The following is a 19,250-nucleotide window of genomic DNA, read 5'->3' as shown; positions in this document are numbered from 1 at the left end:
GCTTCACTGAGGTCTGGGTCTGATTCACAGTAAAAGTAAGCCCTGGGAGGAAATATTTGCATAATGAATGAGAGTCATTTGCATTTCCTCCTGTAATTGCTTTTCCTTATTTGACTTGCAAGAGTTTGGTGAAGATCCTCTGTGTGGAAAGCTTGGCATCTTTCAGTCTGCTAGTCCTGCTAGCCTGATGGTTTTCCTGAAACATTGGAAGCTCTGAGTTCCCTCCTGTTCCCTGGGGAAGGCTTTCTTCTTCTATACATCTCATACTACTGGAGTTTGTTGTAGTTCCCTGAGTTGCTTTTAGTTTTTGTGAAACCAAAGGGGAGCCACATTGTCCTAAGTTGTTACTAAGTCTCCGTACCTTACAAGAATGAGTTTCTGTTCCCTAAACCTGGTGTAGCCTGCAACCCATGTGTCTCAACCTATGTTGAACTTCTGACCCCAAGGTGGACGGACGCCCACTCCTTGACCTTGCTTAAACTCCTGAACCCGAGATATATGACTGCCCTTAGAATGTGTCTTCCGAGGAACCTAGATACCTTCCGTCCCTGTGATGCAGTTCCCACACTTACCCTCCCCACAGGCAGCCTTAAGCCCTGGGTCCCCCAGTCTTCTGTCCAATGATCTCAATAGCTGTTTTCTACTAACCCTAACCCTTTTCCATAAAAGAGACCTCAAAAGTCAGTGAGGGGTCGCCCTCTGAAATTCCTACTTGGAGAGAGGTAGCTGACTGTTCAGTTCTTAATACAGTTTTTAAACCAGATGGTCGTGGAAATAAGTTTCTCCCTCAGGTCTAACAGTTCTAGCTATCATCTGTCTGTCTGTCATCTATATATCATCTATTATCTACCTATCTATATAATCTATCTATCTATCTATCTATCTATCTATCTATCTATCTATCTATCATCTATTCTCTCCTCTCTCTCTCTCTCTCTCTAGCCCTAGTCTCACTATGTAGCACAGGCTAGCCTTGAAATCAGAGATTCGCCAACCTCTGCATCCATACCTGGGATACCTTTATTTTTTTGTTTATTTATTTTAGACAAGGTCTCTAATAAATTATTCTCCATTGGTGAAATGAGCCAACTCAAGCCAGATTAGAGTATATAAAGGCAGATTGGGGGGGGAGGTCGTCAGCCCTCAGGTAGATTCACTGATCAAAAGGAACAAGGCCAAGGAAGTCACCTCGGGGAGGGAGGCAGAGGAGAGGGGAAGAGAAAGAGAAAGAGTATGTGCACATAGGGAGAGACCAATGTGTTTAGATGATATAGGAAAAAGCCTCTGGGGGAGGAGAAGCCCCCTTAGTTGGCAGTTCAGGGTAGAGGGCAGGGTGTGCTAGCCATACCCTATAACAGGTAGGGAGTAAGGGTCCCTGAGGGATATCAGGAGGCCAGGCCTGCTTTGGTACGTTAAATATGCATCAGCAGTGTTATGTAGCCCAGGTTGCCCTTGAGCTCCCTAAGTAGCCAAAGATTGCCTTCAATTCTGGTCCTCCTGCCCCTACACCGGGGATGCAGGGATGGCAGGTGTGAACACACGCTTGGATCCTTATTTCCGTCAACAGAGTTTTAAACAGTTGTTCTTTTTTTTTAAGATTTAGTTTTATTTTTTTAATATTTTATTTATTTATTATATATATGAGTACACTGTAGCTGTTTTCAGACACACCAGAAGAGGGCATCAGATCTCATTACAGATGGTTGTGAGCCACCATGTGGTTGCTGGGATTTGAACTCAGGTCCTTTGGAAGAGCAGTCGGGTGCCCTTAACCACTGAGCCATCTCTCCAGCCCTAGTTTTATTTTTAATTATGGAAAAGGGGGGTTGTGTACGTAAGAGTAGTGCTCACAGAGAGACTAGAGGCTTCAGGACCGGTGACATCACAGCGCTGTCTTCTTAGGCAGGTGGCTGACCCTGTGAGTGAGGCAGCCTCCTTTACTGCCCTGATTTGCCTCAGTGATGGACTGTGGTCTACAAGCTGAAATAATCTTTTCCTCCTCTAAGATGATGCAACTCAAAGTGTTTACCCACAGTAATAGAAAGAAAACAGAATACTGAGTTAGACTAGACAGTGAGGTGGGGGGTGGGGGGGAGAGGGGGAGAGAGAGAGAGAGAGAGAGAGAGAGAGAGAGAGAGAGAGAGAGAGAGATGCAAGTTGCTTGAAAACACAGGGAGATTATTAGCCAGACTGAAGAATACATCACTGAACATGAAGGCACCTCCTTCTCAGTCAGCAGAGAAGTAGAATCCTTCAATGAGGGGCTGGGGGTGTGGCTCAGTGGTAGAGCCCCTGCCTAGAATCCCCCAATGAGGGGCTGGGGGAGTGGCTCAGTGTTTGAGTATTTGCCTAGCATGCATAAGATCCCGAGTCAAATTTCTTTCCCCACAAAACAAACTGAAACTCCATGGTATAACACATTTATTGGGAAGGAGGGAGGAGGTTTTCAAGAGCTGTTTCTCTAGTAGGACAGAGTTCTGCTGTAATTTCCTCTTGGGCATGCAGTATCTCCATTAGTATCCAGTGAAGATCCTGGCTGGCTGGTCCAGTGCTACTGCTCACAACAGAGCCCTAATGGCGGCCTCAGGGCATCTGGGCCAGGCCTCACCATTCATTGCTTTTGCACAGTGATCCCTGACTGAGACACACTAGAAGACCCAAGTTTTAAATCCACAGTCCATTCTCAGCTCTTGACTGACCCCAAACCGAGTAAAATCTTAGAACTACTGATACGCTGCAGGCGACTCGGCTCCTCCCTTATTTCCCGGTAAGACTATGACATGACCATGTAATAACTGTGTGGTTAGGTAACCCCGTTTTAGCAGTTATCACTTTTTTTCCCCCTAGAAACTGAGCACTAGAAAAAAGGGAAGTGGGGACTGGAGAGATGGCTCAGTGATTACGAACACTTGTTGCTGTTGCCGAGAACCCAGGCTCAGTTCCCAGCAACCATGAGGTGGCTCACCGCCTTCTGTAACTCCAGTTCCAGGGAACTTGACACCATTTTCTGGCTACCATGGGCACTATATGAACATGGGACAACAGACATGTAGGCAAAACACCCATACACATAAAACATGAAAATAAAAGAAAGGTTGGAAAATGGCCTAGGCTGAGTTAGCCTCTGAGAGACACTGCTGGGGTTGCAGGCCCCCTCCCTGTGGCTGGCACACTCAGAGCCTGCCTCGATTTCATGACCACTATACTCCTTAGTGCCTCATTTTGTTTTTTATTACATGCTGTCCCAATACCCTAGCACGCACATCCGTGTGTGTGTGTGTGTGTGTGTGTGTGTGTGTGTGTGTGTGTGTGAATGATGGTGCATAGGCAGAGGCCAACTTTGGAAATCAGTTTTCTCCTTCCACCCTGTGAGTTCAAGGGACCAGACTCCATTTTGCAGCCCTGGCAGCTGGAAGTGAAGGCACAGTAAAGAAACCCCACTCCCCTCTCTGCCTTCTGTGTCCTCTAAGCTGCCTGTGGAGATCTAAAACAACATACTCTTTTTTAAATTTTTAAATTTATTTTTTTAAGATTTTATTTTATTGTATATGAGTACACTGTAGCTGCCTTCAGACACACCAGAAGAGGGCATCAGATCTCATTACAGATGGTTGTGAGCCACCATGTGGTTGCTGGGATTTGAACTCAGGACCTCAGGAAGAGCAGTCGGTGTTCTTAACCACTGAGCTATCTCTCCAGCCCAACAACATACTCTTTTAACACTGAGTCAACTTGCTGGCCCTGGTGCTCTGTTTATAAGAAGGGCCTTCTGCCTCTAGGGTTGACCATGAACCCCTGATCTGCCTGCTCTAACCCCCAAATGCTGCCAGGACAACTGTCCTCATGCACCCTTCCTCTCCGACTCTTCCAAGCTTGATCTTTAAGTCGCCCTCCTTTTACTTTAACCTGCTCCCTCGTTGTTATCACAAAATACCAACAAGAAGCAACTCCAGTGAGGAAGGGCTTCTCGTGGTGTACACTTTGCAGAAGTACAGTCTCCCGTGGTAGGAAAGACATGAGGCAGGAGGGAGGGGAGGGTACAGGAGAGGGGGCCAGCAGGAACCCATTGCATCCACAGCCGGGGGTGTGGGGGCAGAGGAAATGAACAGAGCCAGGCTGGGCTGTGAGACAGCAGGACTCACTTCTGCTGTGTCCAAACATTTCCCGATGGACACTCACTCTTCCAGCTTTTTTTTTTTCTTTTCTTTTTTTCGGAGCTGGGGACCAAACCCAGGGCCTTGCGCTTGCTAGGCAAGCGCTCTACCACTGAGCTAAATCCCCAACCCCCTCTTTCAACTTCTGATGCAGTCTAGTACCTGCATCTCATGTTCAGGGAACCATCGGGGTGTGGATCTGAGCAGGAAACAGAGTCCATCTTCCATCAGAGATGCTGGACCGTGCTCTCCACGATCCCTGGTTTTATCCAACTGGAGAGTGGAAGTCTGCACCCGAAGCTCATAGCACAAGAAAGAGAAAGCAAGAATTACTGGACACGTGAACCTGCAGCTTGTCCAAATACAGGTGTACATGGAGGTCTTCACTGGACTGTGTTAGTCAGAAGACTTTTCATCTGGCCCTGGCTGCACAGCTTCCTTTATTCCTTGGAAAATCTCCAAGCCACTCAACGTCTTATCATTAAGGCCCTAAATGAGCCAAACTTGGCTTCAGTTGCTGCAATTAAGAATCAGCGCTGTGGGCCTGCCCTGCTAAGATAAGCTAAGAGAGTCTGCACTCCCCAGAGAGTTATCCACCCATTAGCAGTCAGAAGGAGACAGGATTTAAATAGCCCAGAGATGCTGCTACATTGTGTCATGGGCAGGTCTCACAAGCTACGTGACCCATGAGATGCAGCCACCATGAGGCTGGCGGCTAAGCCCTACTTCTTCTCTATGTACATGGGTCCTGTTTATTCAGCAGACAACGTGGGTGAAGGGAGTGTGGCTGGACAACGTGTGGCATGGGGCTTGCCACGGCAGTGCTAAGCCTAAAAAAAATCTCAAGGAGAAAGACCAAGTCCGTGATTGTCTAGTTCAAGCAAGCTTTATTTTAGAGGTGAACCCGGGACAGGCCAGTCTCACCCCAAGTCAAGATTTTAGAAAGAGAGCCCAGGATGGGAGGGAAGCGAGGTTTTTATATCTCAGGGGTAGGGAGCTTTCCAAATGGGGGATCTGGCAGATAAAACAGGAAGGGTTACAGGAACAGAATATATGCATAACAAATTAGTCCTTGTTATGAAGAATAACATGGGGAGGGGTACCATGGTGGCCCTTCCCAGGTGTACCCCTGAGAAATTATGCATGCAGCAGATCTAGTATAAAGGGGGATTATTGGAGGAAGTGAGGGGAGTCAGGGCCTGGGAAAGAGGTTGAGGCAGAGGAGTGGACATATAGTCAGGCAGACAGAGGGGAGCAGAGCCATGAGGGCAGAAAAGGGAGGGTAAGGCAGAGAAGGACAGACAGGGAGAGAGAGAACTGTCTGATGGAAAAAGAGAGAGAGAGAACTAGAGTTCTCTTTTATATGCAGCCCACACTGGTGGAAGTGGCAGCTAAGGCAGGTTATGATGGTTAGCAATTGCTAGGTCACCAAAGGCAGGCCAGCAGAACAGCCTGCAGCCTACATGCTAACAGTCATGATGGTCTCCTGAAACAAAGGCATGATTGCCATTCCTGGAGCAGGCAGTACAGAATCATTTGCCCTTAGGGTCACAGGTTGGGCAGAAAAACAGGTTTAATCATTTCAAGGCTGGGGTTTGGGGAGATGGGGATGGGGTTGAGGAACTGAGGTGGGGTGGGGATAGAGGCTGGGGACATAGGGGGTAGGGTGGGAGGATGAGGGGGGTATCCCTGACACCCAAGGAACTGGAAGTTTTGTAGGTGTCTCATGCTAGGAAAACACTGAATGAAGTCAGATGCTGGCTGGAGGGGAAGCTTGTCTCCACTCAAAGAATGTCACACAACTCTAACAACTTGTCAGAGACCTTTGTAGGGGAGGAGGATCCAGACAGCGATGGATCAGTGATGGACAGACTCACTCTCAGAGCCAAGACTGCTCAGTTAGGCAGACCTTTGTCCCTTTATTTAAACCGAAATCTCACACAGGACCCCCAAGAAAATGAACTTGGGCATCACTGGACATCTGTATTCCTCTTCCCGGTGTAGCCACGTGAAACAAATAGCTTTCCCTCATTTTGGCCATTGCTTGTCGCTTTGACTGGCCATTGAGGGCGAGAGACCCTTTCTGATTGGTTGGGGCTGCCAGGTTCCAGGTTTTAACCCTGCGTGACCTGACAGCATTAGCCTTGCCGGCTGCTGTTGAGGTTCGGCTTACTGTTAGGTACTGTGATACTAAGCGCAGGCGTCCAAGACTTGCTTGCCCCAGGGATGAGATTGTCTGCCCATTGACCCAAGTGACACTATGTGACCTTGCCCTCAAGTTATTTCTGATAGGTGAATAAAGACACTAACGGCCAATAGCTGGGAAGAAGAGACATAGGTGGGGGTTAGGGTTCCAGAACCACAGAGAGGAAGAAGAGGGGAGAGGGGAGAAAGACACCTTGGGTTAGGAGTCAAGAGCAGCCCAGATGAAACATAGTAAGTAATAACTCAGGGTTATGGATAGGAAAGTAGATTCTAGTGGCACAGAGGGTAGGTATCTGCCCAGCTCTAGTGCTGTTTAAGGCTTATTATAAATATAAAAGTTGCGTGTGTGTGATTTATCTGGATTCTAAATGGTCATAAGCGGAGTAGAAACCCTGAATTGAGATCAAATAGTTCTACAACAGGTTGGTTTTATCAGCGCGTGGGAAGAGGAATCTCAGTTGAGAAAATGCCTTCATGGGCCTGTTGGCAACTCTGTGCAGACATTTTAATGACTAACAGTTGGCATGAGATGCAGCCTACTGCAGGTGGGTGTGTCAAGCTGGGTCCGTGTCTCAGGGTCTCATCAGAAAGCTGACTGAGCAAGCCGTGGGGAGCAAGCCAGTAAGTAGCATTCCTCCGGATCCTCTGTCCCTCACTTCCTGCCTCCAGGTTCCTGCCTTGAGTTCTTGTCCTGACCTCCCTCAGAGATGACCTGGAAGTGTAAGGCAAATTAACCCCTTCCTCCCCAAGTTGCTTTTGGTCACGGCGTTTATCACAGCAGTAGAAACCCTAACTAAGATATTAGCTGAGGGTATCTTTGCTTGCCTTTAACTTTACTGGGTGGTATGTTTAGATTAACTTTTGAAACAAATCTACTTGTGCAAGCATGCATGCAAGTGTGTATGTGTGGTGTGTGTGTGTGTGTGTGTGTGTGTGTGTACGCGAGTGTACATGGACGTAGGTGTCCTTGGAGGCCAGAGAAGGTGTCTGTTCCCCTGGAGCTAGACTAATAGGAAATTAATTATAAGTCATTTGATGTGGATGCTAGGAACTGAACTTAGGTCTGTGTTTTTAATTTCTGAGTCATCTCATCTCTCCAGACCCTGGCAAGGGTTGGGGTATTATATACATAAATGTATCATCAGAAACTCTTTCCTATGTACAACAATGCCAAGCAACCAGAGCTTCCAGGGACTAAGCCACTACCTAAAGACTATACATGGACTGACCCTGGACTCTGACCTCATAGGTAGCAATGAATATCCTAGTAAGAGCACCAGTGGAAGGGGAAGCCCTGGGTCCTGCTAAGACTGAACCCCCAGTGAACTAGACTGGTGGGGGGAGGGTGGCAATGGGGGGAGGGTTGGGAGGGGAACACCCATAAGGAAGGGGAGGGGGGAGGGGGATGTTTGCCCGGATACCGGGAAAGGGAATAACACTCGAAATGTATATAAGAAATACTCAAGTTAATAAAAAAAAAAAAAAAAAAAGAAACTCTTTCCTAAAAAAAAAATGTTCCAGGCAATAGTGGTACAAGCCTTTAATCTAAGCATTTGGGAGGCAGAGGGCAGGCGGATCTCTGAGTTTGAGGCCACCCTGGTCTATAGAGTGAGTTCCAGGACAGCCAGGGATACACAGTAAACCTTGTCTCAAAAAACGAAAACAATCAAACAAACCCATAGAGAAAATATCTTGTGTCCGTACGGGTGTGGCGCCCGTCAATAATAAATGTGATGGCCTATAGCTTAGGCAGGAAATAGGAGGTGGGACATCCATTAGGCCAAAAGGATTCTGGGATTGTGCGAGGAACAGCAGATTCACCCTGGCTGTGAGGTGACAGACTCACGGTGCCCGAGCACAGGTAACCAGCCACATAGCAGAATGTAAATTAGGATGCATGGGTTATTTTAAGTAATGATCTAGTCAGAGAAGGTGGCTCTGTGGCCAAGGTATTTGTCAATGTATTTTGAGCTTATTTTGGGGACTATGGGTTGGGAGGTAGAACCAGACCTCACTTCAACAGAAATAAAAAAAAATTTGAAGATTTTCATGCACATGAATGTGTACCAGATGCATGGATGGTGCCATTGGAGGTCAGAGAAGACATAAGATCCCATTGGATCCCCTGGCACTGGAGTTACAAGTGGCAGCGAGCTGTCCCCTGTGTTCTGGGAGCTGAACTCTGGTCTTCTAGAAGAGCAGCCTGTGTTCTTTACAGCTCAGCCATCTCTCCAGCCCCATCCTTGGGGTATTTATCTCTTTCCCTTTGTTTCTGCAGTGTTTGGGGAATGCACTCAGGACCCGTTCGTAACAGACAAGTGTGTCATAGCAGATCTATGTCTCCAGCTCAAAGCTTTCTCCACAGCAGCAACGATTCTTCCGGGAAAGGTAAGTGTTCCCTGCAGGTAGTGTCCCTTCCCGGACTTCGCACTGCGCTGAGAGCAGTTAATGGGTATCCCTTCCCACAGTCCTTTTCCACTCACCAAACTGTACCCACCTCTGCTTCCCCCTCATTCCCTGGCCACCATTCTGCATCCTGACATGGCTTAGGAGTCCACGGGATCTGGGTCCTGCCAACTGCCTAGACCTCATTCTCTATCTCGGCTCTTATTTGGTTTCCTCATGGTCACTCTGGCCCCCCTGGCTACTTTGGACCACGGCTCACTCAGGGCTTTCTGTCCCTATGCTGCGACTGTCCCCAGACAGCTTCTAGCTCCTACCTCACATACTCTAAGATCGTTTGAATGTGAACTGTCCCTCCCAGGCTCATACGTTTGAGCACTCAGTCCTCAGTGAGGAGTGCTGTGTTGGGGGTTGTGGAACATTCAGGATGGGGATCATGATTCGTAAAGACATTTGTAAAGAGGACACTCGGGTTGGCCTCTAAGAATGATAACTCAGCCTCTCTTCCAGGCCTACCACCACTTCCTGCTGTGATATAAGCAAGCCACAATCTCCTGTAGCCATTAACTGAACCCGCAGGCACCATGTCTTCCCTCAGATAAGCGACTGTTTTACTTAGGGTTTCCGTTGCTGTGAAGAGACACCCTGACCACAGTGACTCTTATAAAGGAAAGCATTTAATTGGGGCTGGCTTACAGTTCAGAGGTTTATTTAGTCCATTACTGTCATGGTAGGAAGCACAGGTAAGAGCTAGTGATGATAACCTAGTGACCTTGGATGATCTAGTGGCCACACATGGAGTGTGCCTCTTCGAGCTGATGGGATCAGTGTTAGGTCAAGACAAGAGTGAACGGTGCCTCTTAGGATCTAGGCCTAAACATCAGAAGGATGATGCGGCCATGTCTGTATCATGGAGAGGGACGGGTACCACTCTCAGGATGTTGGAAACGAGTGCCTGGAAATCCTGCTGTTTTAGCAGGGGATGCTTCCTGCCCGTAGCCCATTGGTGGCTTCACAAGAGGAGTGGTCAAGTTGAAGATGGAGTTGCTGTGTGGAAGGTTCAGCTTACAAGCCATTGGAGAAGCATGGCTGGGCACAGGCAGCGGCCTCTAGCTCTTGGGCTGGCCAGCGCTTCTTCCTCCTTCCTCCTCTCTTCCCTCTGTCCCTCCCTCTTTCCCTCCCTTTTGGAAAGGGTCTCACTATGTAGCTCATACTGGTCTGATCCTCCTGCCTCAGCCTGAGTGCTTGGACAGCAGGCTTGCACTGAATTACTGGCTCATTCTGACGTTGCTGCAGCTGTTGCTGCTCGATGCAGAGTTAAACACTGAAGCCCTGTGTGGACTGGTATCAGAGGGAGCTGCGGACCCTGATTGGCTGGTAAGAGGGAGCTGCGGACCCTGATTGGCTGGTAAGAGGGAGCTCCGGACTCTGATTGGCTGCTGCAGCCTATCACGACTCATCGGGACTAGAAAAGAAGATATGACCATGGAGTGGGCGTGGAGGACGGACAACTCTTCAAGGGGGGTGTGGGGGAGAGAGCGTCACACTTTCCAGTTTGCTCTTCTGCACTCTTCTCCAGTTCCAGGGCAGGCAGCCAGTCCAGGCTCCTGTCTCAGCCTTAGTGGCCCCTTCTTGCCCTTCAATTCGGAAAAGCCTGGTCCTGCTGCAGGATCGGTCTAGGTACTCTAGACCTGGACACTCCTCAACATCCCCCCGCCACTTGAGCACCCCTTCCCAACCCACATCAGGTTGTTCTTATTGCTACCCAGTCTGTTTGCCCCCTTGCTCAAGACCTGTCCTGCTCACTCATGTCTCCACCACTCAAAATGGCCTCCCTTGTTGAAGGAAGTCTCTGCATACCTGACAAGCAGACAGCAATAGTAGGGAAATACTGTTGGCCATTTCTTAGCTCATTTTTAGATTCTTATATCTATCACCCTTCCAACCCTTATCAAATTTTCCCAGAATTCCAAACAAACTATCTGCTGCTGGCAAAAAACACACCCCTCCTAGTGCACGAGATAAATCGTAGTCACCTGCTATGAGGCAAGCCCATATCCCATACTAAACATAGTCACATAACATAACTGTTTTTTGTTTTTTTGTTTTTTAGGAAACCAGAATTCCCACCTCACACCACAGCTATTTCTAACGCTGCAATGGGCGTGGCTCTACCTAAGTTGTCACCGAGTGGAAAGGTCAGATGCTGCCTTCCCATGATGCAACAGCAAAGGCCTAAAATCCCGTTCCACACAGAGCCTTCACTGCGGTTTCCCTTTCAGCGTCTGGGTGCGGAGTGAGAATACGCAGGGCCTGCAGAATGCGGGGTGTGTGTGTGTGTGTGTGTGTGTGTGTGTGTGTGTGTGTGTGCCAGGCGTGGTAACTACCGCCAAGGGGACCGTGCAGAGAGGGCGGCTAAAAGAAAGACAGCCTGGAGTGGGCGGCTGGACCTCGTGGTAGAGTAGCAGTCAGAGTGCAGGGATCTGGCTTGTGGGAACTGATAGAAATGTTTCATTTTTAATCATACCGTAACAGGAAGGGCTCCGTGGTTATGGGAACTTGCTGTGGAAGCTCCTCCATCAAGTTGAGGGCCAGGAAGAAAACACCAAAGGGATATGCCCCCTTGGAGAAGTCCACAATCTCATTAAATAGTGTCAGCAGCTGGGGTCCCAAGTTTGGAAGCAGCATTATTGGAGTTAGGGAGGAAGGGGGTTGGTGGGGGGGTGTGGGATGTGGGGGATAGGAGTGGGACAGTGGGGCAGGGTGGGGGATGGGTGTTAAGGAGGTGAGCAGTAGAGGTGCATTTCACATATAACAGTGACCCTGGAACCTCAGCACCAGGCTGTCCTTTGACCTTTCTGTGACTTAGATTTGGATAACAAAACGGGAATAATGGACAAAGCGAAAAGTGCAGGCACTGGGCTGCTTTTGCTTGTTCCTATGGGAAAGCACTCGTGGGCTAGCCCAGGGCTCACTGTCCACGGAGACGTCCAGATGCCTGGTCCAGGCATGGGTGCTAGAGTTTTGGTTCCCTAACGATGAAACTCTTTCCAGAAGTTATCCCACATCAGTACAGACACAAGGTGCTGACAGGCACCTGCTGAGTATCCCACCTGTCCGTCTGTAAGACAGTCTCATGCTATTTTGCCCAGGCAGACGTTGAACTCCTGGGCTTATACCACCCTCCTGGCCTCAGCTTTCTGAGTATCTGGGAGATGTACATCACCACAGTCTGCCCCATCTTATATACAAGGCTCAAGCCCCTGTGAAATTTGGTGTCTTCAGGAAGTAATCTTGGAACTAGGCCTTTTTTAAAATTTTTTTTAAAGATTTATTCATTTATTATATGTAAGTACACTGCAGCTGTCTTCAGACACACCAGAAGAGGGCATCAGATCCCATTACAGATGGTTGTGAGCCACCATGTGGTTGCTGGGATTTGAACTCAGGACCTCTGGAAGAGCAGTCGGTGCTCTTAACCACTGAGCCATCTCTCCAGCCCCCAAGAACTAGGCCTTTTTAAATACCAAAGAACAACTACATTCACCGCGGCATGTGCATTACACACATATTTGTGTTCACGCATAGCTATATGGTTATACATGCATGTATATGTACACACATGTAAGACAAATCCATACTCATTTCCAGGCTCACAGCAACCCTCCTATAAAAGTGGACTGTCATGCCCATTCTACAGGAGAAAAACTGAGGCTGGAGAACGCGAGCTATCCTGTCCAAGGTTATGAAGCCACCCAGGTTCCAGCCTCCATGCTTGGTAAGTAGGCCTTATGGATCAGCTATAGGTTGGGCAACTTGGCAAAGCCTCCAGAGAGATGGTAACTGTGATGGTTTGTATATGCTCAGCCCAGGGAGTGGCACTATTAGAAGGCGTGGCCCTGTTGGAGTAGGTGTGTCACTGTGGGCGTGGGCTTTAAGACCCTCATCTTAGCTGCCTGGAAGTCAGTCTTCTGCTAGCAACCTTCAGATGAAGATGTAGAACTCAGCTCCTCCTGCACCATGCCTGCCTGGATGCTGCCATGCTCCCACCTTGATGATAATGGACTGAACCTCTGAACCTGTAAGCCAGCTCCAATTAGATGTTGTCCTTATAAGAGTTGCCTTGGTCGTGGTGTCTGTTCACAGCAGTAAAATCCTAAGACAGTGACCCAGCCTTGAGTCTAGCTGCTCTTACTCTTAAACCTGTCCGTGGTCTGCATGAAAATGGCCCCCATTGGATCATATATTTCAATACTTTGTCCCCATTTGGTGGAACTCTTTGGGAAGGTTTGGTGGGTGTGGCCCTTTTGGAGACTCATGAGTGTAAGCATAGAATCTTGCTAAATTGTCCAGGCTGGTCTCATACTTTGATTCTCCCACCTCAGTCTTCCTAGCAGATGGGATTAGATAGATACAGACCTCAGATCCACTGCCTTCTGCTCTTAGTCAGGGCTGGGAAGCAAACCAAGAGTCTCTATATAAATATTTCTGGGCTGGTGAGATGGCTCAGCTGGTAAGTAAAGGTGCTTGATGGTAACCAACCCAAATTAGACCTCTGATACCCGGGGGGGTGGGGGGACGGACTGTGCATAAATGTTTTTGGGCCTAAGAAACGGCTCAGCAGGTAAAGACACTTGCATCCAAGCCAGACGACCGAGTTTTGATCCCCCAGGACTGGACCAATGGATATGATGAAAATGAACTGACTCTGGAAAATTGACCTTTGCCCTCCACAGGCATACTGAAGTTCTGATTCGCAAGCTCCCCTTTCAGCGTCTGGTGCTGGAAATTGCTCAGGACTTCAAAACAGACCTGCGCTTCCAGAGGGAATCTATTGGTGCTTTGCAGGAGGCAAGTGAGGCCTATCTGGTTGGCCTTTTGAAGATACCAACCTGTGTGCTATCCATGCCACACGTGTAAGAATTATGACAAAAGACATCCAGCTAGCACGCCCCATACGCGGAGAACGTGCTTAAGAGTCCACTATGAGGGGAAACAGTTCATTCTCAAAAATTTTTTTTCCTCTTCTTCCTGTTATCAGTAGTTCTGAATGTTAGATATTTTTCCATGGGGTGAAAGGTACCGAAGTCTATAATTCCAAGTGGAAACATAGGGGACAGAATCAGGTATTGGCAGTTTCTCCACGTTCATTTGTGTGTGAATTTTTAATATAAATGCAAGATGTTAAAGCATTGATGCAAGCAAAATGTTTCAGTGAACACATTTCAACAGTTCAACTTTATAACAATTATAAATAAACATGTTAAAATGCTCTGGACAATGCCAGCATTTGGATTTTTTAAAAATAAGTAAATTTCTTATTGACAGCAACTAAATGGTGTTTGTAGCATTTTGTCACACAGTAGACTCCATCCATTCACTGTACTTTTCTAACGGAGTTGTCCTACATGCGAGTACCTATTTTTAATGTTGTCTGTGTTCTGTGCTGTTCTGTATGTTTGCTATTAAAATACATTAAATTATATAAAAAAAGAATACATAAAGTCCCTTAATACTATGTAGGCTGGTGGTGTGACTCTGGCTGAGCACTTCTGAGGTACTCAGGAGGCCCTGAGTTCAAGTCCCAGCAATGCAAAAAGAAAGAACCCGCATGCGGGCATGAAGAATTTAATTTCCAGAAGGGCTCCCAGCAGCTGCAGGGAAGATATGTACGCTGGATAGGAGTGGACCTGACATAGAGGTGGGAGCTTTCTTGGTTTTAACAGACCAGAGGCTTGTAAAAAAAAAAAAAAAGAAAGAAAGAAAGAAAGAAAGAAAGAAAAGGAAGGGAGTGAGGCTGACCTGGAAATCAGTAAGAGCCACACCCCACACCTCAGTCTGGAATTTTCCTTCTCCAACTGTACCTTCCAACCCTTCCTGGTTTTCCAGGCTTACCAGCTGGACAGGAGCAGACCAGGATACAGCAACAGCAGCCAAGGTTGCCAAGGTGGTAGCAAGGTGGAAAGGCACCCGCATGGGTCTGAAGGTCATGGGAACTCTGCGGTTTGACCTCTGTCCCAGAGATGAGAATCTGGGCCTGTGGTCTTCCTGCATAGGCAACAGTGGGTGGGGAAGGAGGCAGAACTCGGGGGTGGGGGTGGGCGTGGGCCTCTGGCCCAGATATTTTCTCGACAGGAAGTCTGTGGCATTCGTTCAGATCCAGAGACGTGAACAGCTATAGAAAAATAGAAGCATGACAGATGGAGAACCCAACTGTGCTGTCAGTCAAAAGACAGAGGAGGGAGGAGCAACGGCTTAGTGACTAAGAGCACTGGCTGCTCTTCCAAAGGACCCCAGTTCAATTCCCAGCACCCACTTGATGGGTCACAACTATATGGACCGCCAGTCCCAGGGCATCTGACACCTTCTTCTGGCCTCTGTGGCACTGCGTTCATAACAGTCAAGTGCTCCACAGATAACTTTGCGTGCAAACAAGAATGCCCTTACTCATAAAGGACCCATAGATGAATCTAGAGAGGCAGGTGACAAGCTGCAGGTTTTCAGAGGAATTTCCTGAAGGATTAGCCCTTTCCCAAGAAGACGAGGGCTCAAGACAGTGGAGCATGAAACGGTGTGGTGGAAGCAGGGGGATAAGGACTTCAACGTGGTCCTCAGGGACGTACTGAGCTCAAAGCCAGTCTAGGCTGGCTTCTCCTTTCCCTCACTAAATAATCTAAGGGACTTCAGGGAAATCTGAGAAAACTGAGGTTGCTGTTCTGTCCCAAAACTCATAGAGGACATTTTGGGGACAATAGGTGGCTGGGGAAATCCTAGACCCACTGTTGGAGTAACTGTTGATTCCCAGCTTGTGTATATGGAGCCGGTGGCTCTATTCAGAGCCGTCTGGACCACCTGGAATGGAGAGTCAATTGCCTCTGACTGTATGAAATGTACCTGCTGCCCTTGGAATACCAGGTGATGCAAAACTGGGGGCTTTATCCTGCTCAGCCTAGTGCTGAAGGAACAGAAAGCTGGTGTGGTGTGGCAGGGAGCAGAGGGTGATGCTTATGTAGAACACAGAGAAGGAGAGGAAGCTGGAGGAAGAGTCAAGGTTCAGATGATAGAGTGCTTGGCTGGCATGCAGAAAGCCCTGGTTTCTTTCCCCAGCACCGTGTACACCTGGCATGGTGACCTGTAATGCCAATACTTAGGAAATAGGGAAAGGAGGATCAGAAGTTGTTGTGGAGTAGCCTCCCCCCACAACATAAACTTTCCCCTCTGGGAGGAAATTTCTTAAGACATAGGATATAAAAGGGAAATGAAAATTGGGGTATGTTAGGGCGGGATGTTTACAAGGAAGCAAAACAATAGGTTGTCCTAAAGAGGGAAGCAAGTAAACAAGTCAGCTTCAGGAAGTTCCTAGAACTGACCAGATTCTTTAGGCTCCTTCCTCCTTACAGGAGTATGTGAACAGTTAAGATTGCTTACTTGAGACTTATTCTTAGACAAACTGAACTGCTTTGAAGAGGCTCAGACCAAACATCCTAGAAGAATCACCAGCTGTGGTGATTGAATGGGAATGGCCCCATAGGCTCATATATTTAAATATTTAGCCATCAGGGAGTGGCATTTTTTGAGAAGGATTTTTTTCTTTCTTTCTTTTTTTTTTTTTTTTTTGGAGCTGGGAACCGAACCCAGGGCCTTGCGTTTGCTAGGCAAGCGCTCTACCACTGAGCTAAATCCCCAACCCCTTTGAGAAGGATTTTGAGAATGATTAGGAGGTGTGGCCCTGTTGGGGTAGGTATGTTTTTGTTGAAAGAAATGTGTCTTGGGGTAGGAGGTAGGGTTTTGAGGTTTCAAAACCCAGGCTCAGTATTTCTTTCTGCTTGTGGATCACAATGTAGATCTCAACTACTTCTCCAGCTGTGCCAAGCTTCCCACCATGTTGTCAATGGACTAAGCTTCTAAGCTGTAAGCCTGCCCCAACTGAATGCTTTCTTTCACAGGAGTTGCCTTTTTTAGGAGGTGTCTCTGTGGCAATGAAACAGTGACTAAGATGCCAGCCAAGCAATTAGCTGAGTCCCCAGAAAGGTCACTCTCCTTTGTTGAGTTCCTACAGGCTGTGCAATTGCTCCAGGTCCCCAGCTTTGTGAGTTGTCACCATGATGGGGTGGGCTTTTGTCATGCAGCTATGTTTGAGTCCTTCCTGCACCTATAGGTAACCTCTCACCCATACTCCTATGTCACCAAGGTAAAACTCACTGATTCACAAGGTCAGACTCTGGTCCATCATCAGTTCCCTACTTGGGGTTCACATCTCCCCAGGAATGGTCTCACACAGCTGAAGTGCAGAGCCGTCTTCTGTTATACAGCATAGTTGAGGCCAGCTTGGCTCAAGCTTGGCTATAAGAGACCCTACTTTTTAAAAAAATAAAAAAAGTGCCATGCCTTTAATCCCAGGGAGGCAGATCTCTTAGTTTGAAGCCAGCCTGGTCTACAGAGTGAGTTCCAAGGCAGCCAGGGCTACACAGAGGAAACCTGTCTTTAAAAGAAAGAGCCATTGGGTACATACCTTTAATCCCAAGCACTAGGGAGGCAGGAGAAGGCAGATTTCTAAGTTCAGTGTCTACAGACTGAGTTCCAGGACGGCTAAAGATAAGCAAAGAAACCATGTCTCAAAAAACAAAACAAAACTAAAACAAAAAACAAGACAACCAAAATATTTTTAAAAAGAATGAACCAGAGCTTGGATTTCTGAGAACCGTCAATAGTGCCATAGAGGGTAATGTTCTGAGAAAGCAGAGTGAGCTGGTCTCCTCTGAGGAAAGCCCACAGCATGCCTAGTGTACATTCTTGAGATCCCAGCACTTGGGTCACTGAGCTAGAAGGGTCAGCCTGTTACATGACTGGGGAGGGTAGTGTCAGGGAAGACCTAACGGATGGCTGTTCATGTGTGTGATAAGTGCCCTTTGACCTTCCCCTTCCCCGTCAAGAGCCGTCTGGTATGATTGGTTTTATGTCATCTCAACACAAACTAGAGTCATTTGGGAAGAAGAACTCTCAGTTGAGAAAATGCCTCCATCAGATTGACTTGTAGGCAACTCTATAATGTATTTTCTCAATGACTAATTAGTATGGGGGTGCTAGTCCTACTGTGTGTAGTGCCACCCTTTGGCTGGTGGTGCTAGGTTGGGTAATTAAGCCTACTGTGCAAACTATGAGGAAACACCATCGAGCAACATTCCTGCATAGTTCTGCTTCCGTTCCTGCTGTGAGTTCCAGGTCTGCCTTCCCTTGATGGTGGACAGTTGCCTGGAAACCTAAAATGACAGCAGCCCTTTTCTCCCCAACTTGCTTTTGGACATGGTGTTTTAGCGTATTAATAGAAATCCCAGTTCTAGGGGTTGGGGATTTAGCTCAGTGGTAGAGCGCTTGCCTAGCAAGCGCAAGGCCCTGGTTCGGTCCCCAGCTCCGAAAAAAAAAAAAAAAAAAAAAAGAAATCCCAGTTCTGAGCAACCCGATTCAGAGAAGTATCAAATCCCCCTGGATATCATGACAACCCATCAGGTGTCAGTGTCACAGAACAGAGCGTGGGCTGTGAGCAGTCATGAGGCTGCCTAACCTGCCCTGAGCACAGCCATCCTCAGGGGAACCCATGGATACTGGGCAGCCAGAGGCTAGCAAAGTTCCTGGTCATGTGGGAAGGATCCGTCTCTGTGAGATTGAGCAAACAAAGAAATGAGTTGACTCAGTCACCGGCGGGTACTCCTGCTGTCTCTCAGATTCCCATGGGAACTCTGACCATGTAGACAACGGAAGGAAGAAGTGGCAGAGAAAAGGAGGCCGGTGGAGCAGCCAGCAGACCGTCGAGGGACATCCCAGGAACACAGACGCGATGGCCAGCGCTCCGGCTTCACTCTGCATGGACTGTGAAGACAGGGGCTGCCCTGGGACCCGTCAAGAAACTTTGGAAATCGTCTGATTCAACAGACAGGGTCTTGCTATGTAGCCCAGGCTGGCTGCAAACTCTGGATGCTTTGGCCTGCACCCCCCAGTGCTGGGATTACAGCGTGTGCCATAATACTTCACGTCTACTGCCCCTTTCCTAGGTATCTGGAGACTCCAGTCCAGGGCAGCATCTGACGCCATCTAGTCTCTCCACTGCTGTGACACCTACCTCTGTGGTCCTTTCTGGACCAGCACTGAAGCACACAGCAGGTCCACCCCCTGCTACCACCTATCACTTTGGCTTCTATTGCTTGATTTTAGAGCTCCAAGCACCTATACCACACTGCCGTGGATGACCGGATTCCTATATTCTGAAATAGTGTGGTGTCTCAGTTCCACCCAATTACTGAAGCCAGGGTGCCACCTAACACAATGATGGGCCATGTGACTTTGTCTCTCGGAGTCGAAGCTGACAGCTGTTTACCTTGACTTAAATTGCATCCACCCGATGCCAGGAAGGACTCCCAGGACCACACGGCTGCTGGCTCTGCCTAGCATGAGGCATTCTCTTTCCCGTGTGCTGAGGACTTCCTTTGTAAA

The 19,250-nt window shown here is 48.1% G+C and overlaps 2 long non-coding RNA genes across 8 annotated transcripts; one reads left to right on the top strand and one right to left on the bottom strand.

Annotated features, from left to right (window-relative positions):
* The first annotated feature begins 9,409 nt into the window (after positions 1–9,409).
* On the top strand, positions 9,410–14,043 carry LOC102554169 (uncharacterized). 7 transcript variants are annotated; one of them, XR_015650607.1, is made up of 6 exons: positions 9,410–9,505; positions 9,739–10,139; positions 10,876–11,089; positions 12,414–12,540; positions 12,630–12,843; positions 13,499–14,043. It is a non-coding gene; the product is annotated as an uncharacterized LOC102554169 (long non-coding RNA). The 7 variants fall into 7 exon arrangements; XR_015650617.1 differs by having other exon boundaries at positions 9,414–9,505; positions 10,876–11,051; XR_015650622.1 differs by having other exon boundaries at positions 9,457–9,505; positions 10,876–10,960.
* LOC148007322 (uncharacterized) lies at positions 12,070–18,471 on the bottom strand. Its single transcript, XR_015650657.1, has 2 exons — positions 17,275–18,471; positions 12,070–14,937 (listed from the first exon to the last, which is right to left on the bottom strand). It is a non-coding gene; the product is annotated as an uncharacterized LOC148007322 (long non-coding RNA).
* Between the last annotated feature and the right edge of the window lie 779 nt (positions 18,472–19,250).

Source organism: Rattus norvegicus, chromosome 1 (assembly GCF_021556685.1).
Source record: "Rattus norvegicus strain SHRSP/BbbUtx chromosome 1, alternate assembly SHRSP_T2T, whole genome shotgun sequence".
Lineage (NCBI taxonomy): Eukaryota > Metazoa > Chordata > Mammalia > Rodentia > Muridae > Rattus > Rattus norvegicus.
This window is presented reverse-complemented; position numbering and strand designations above follow the sequence as displayed.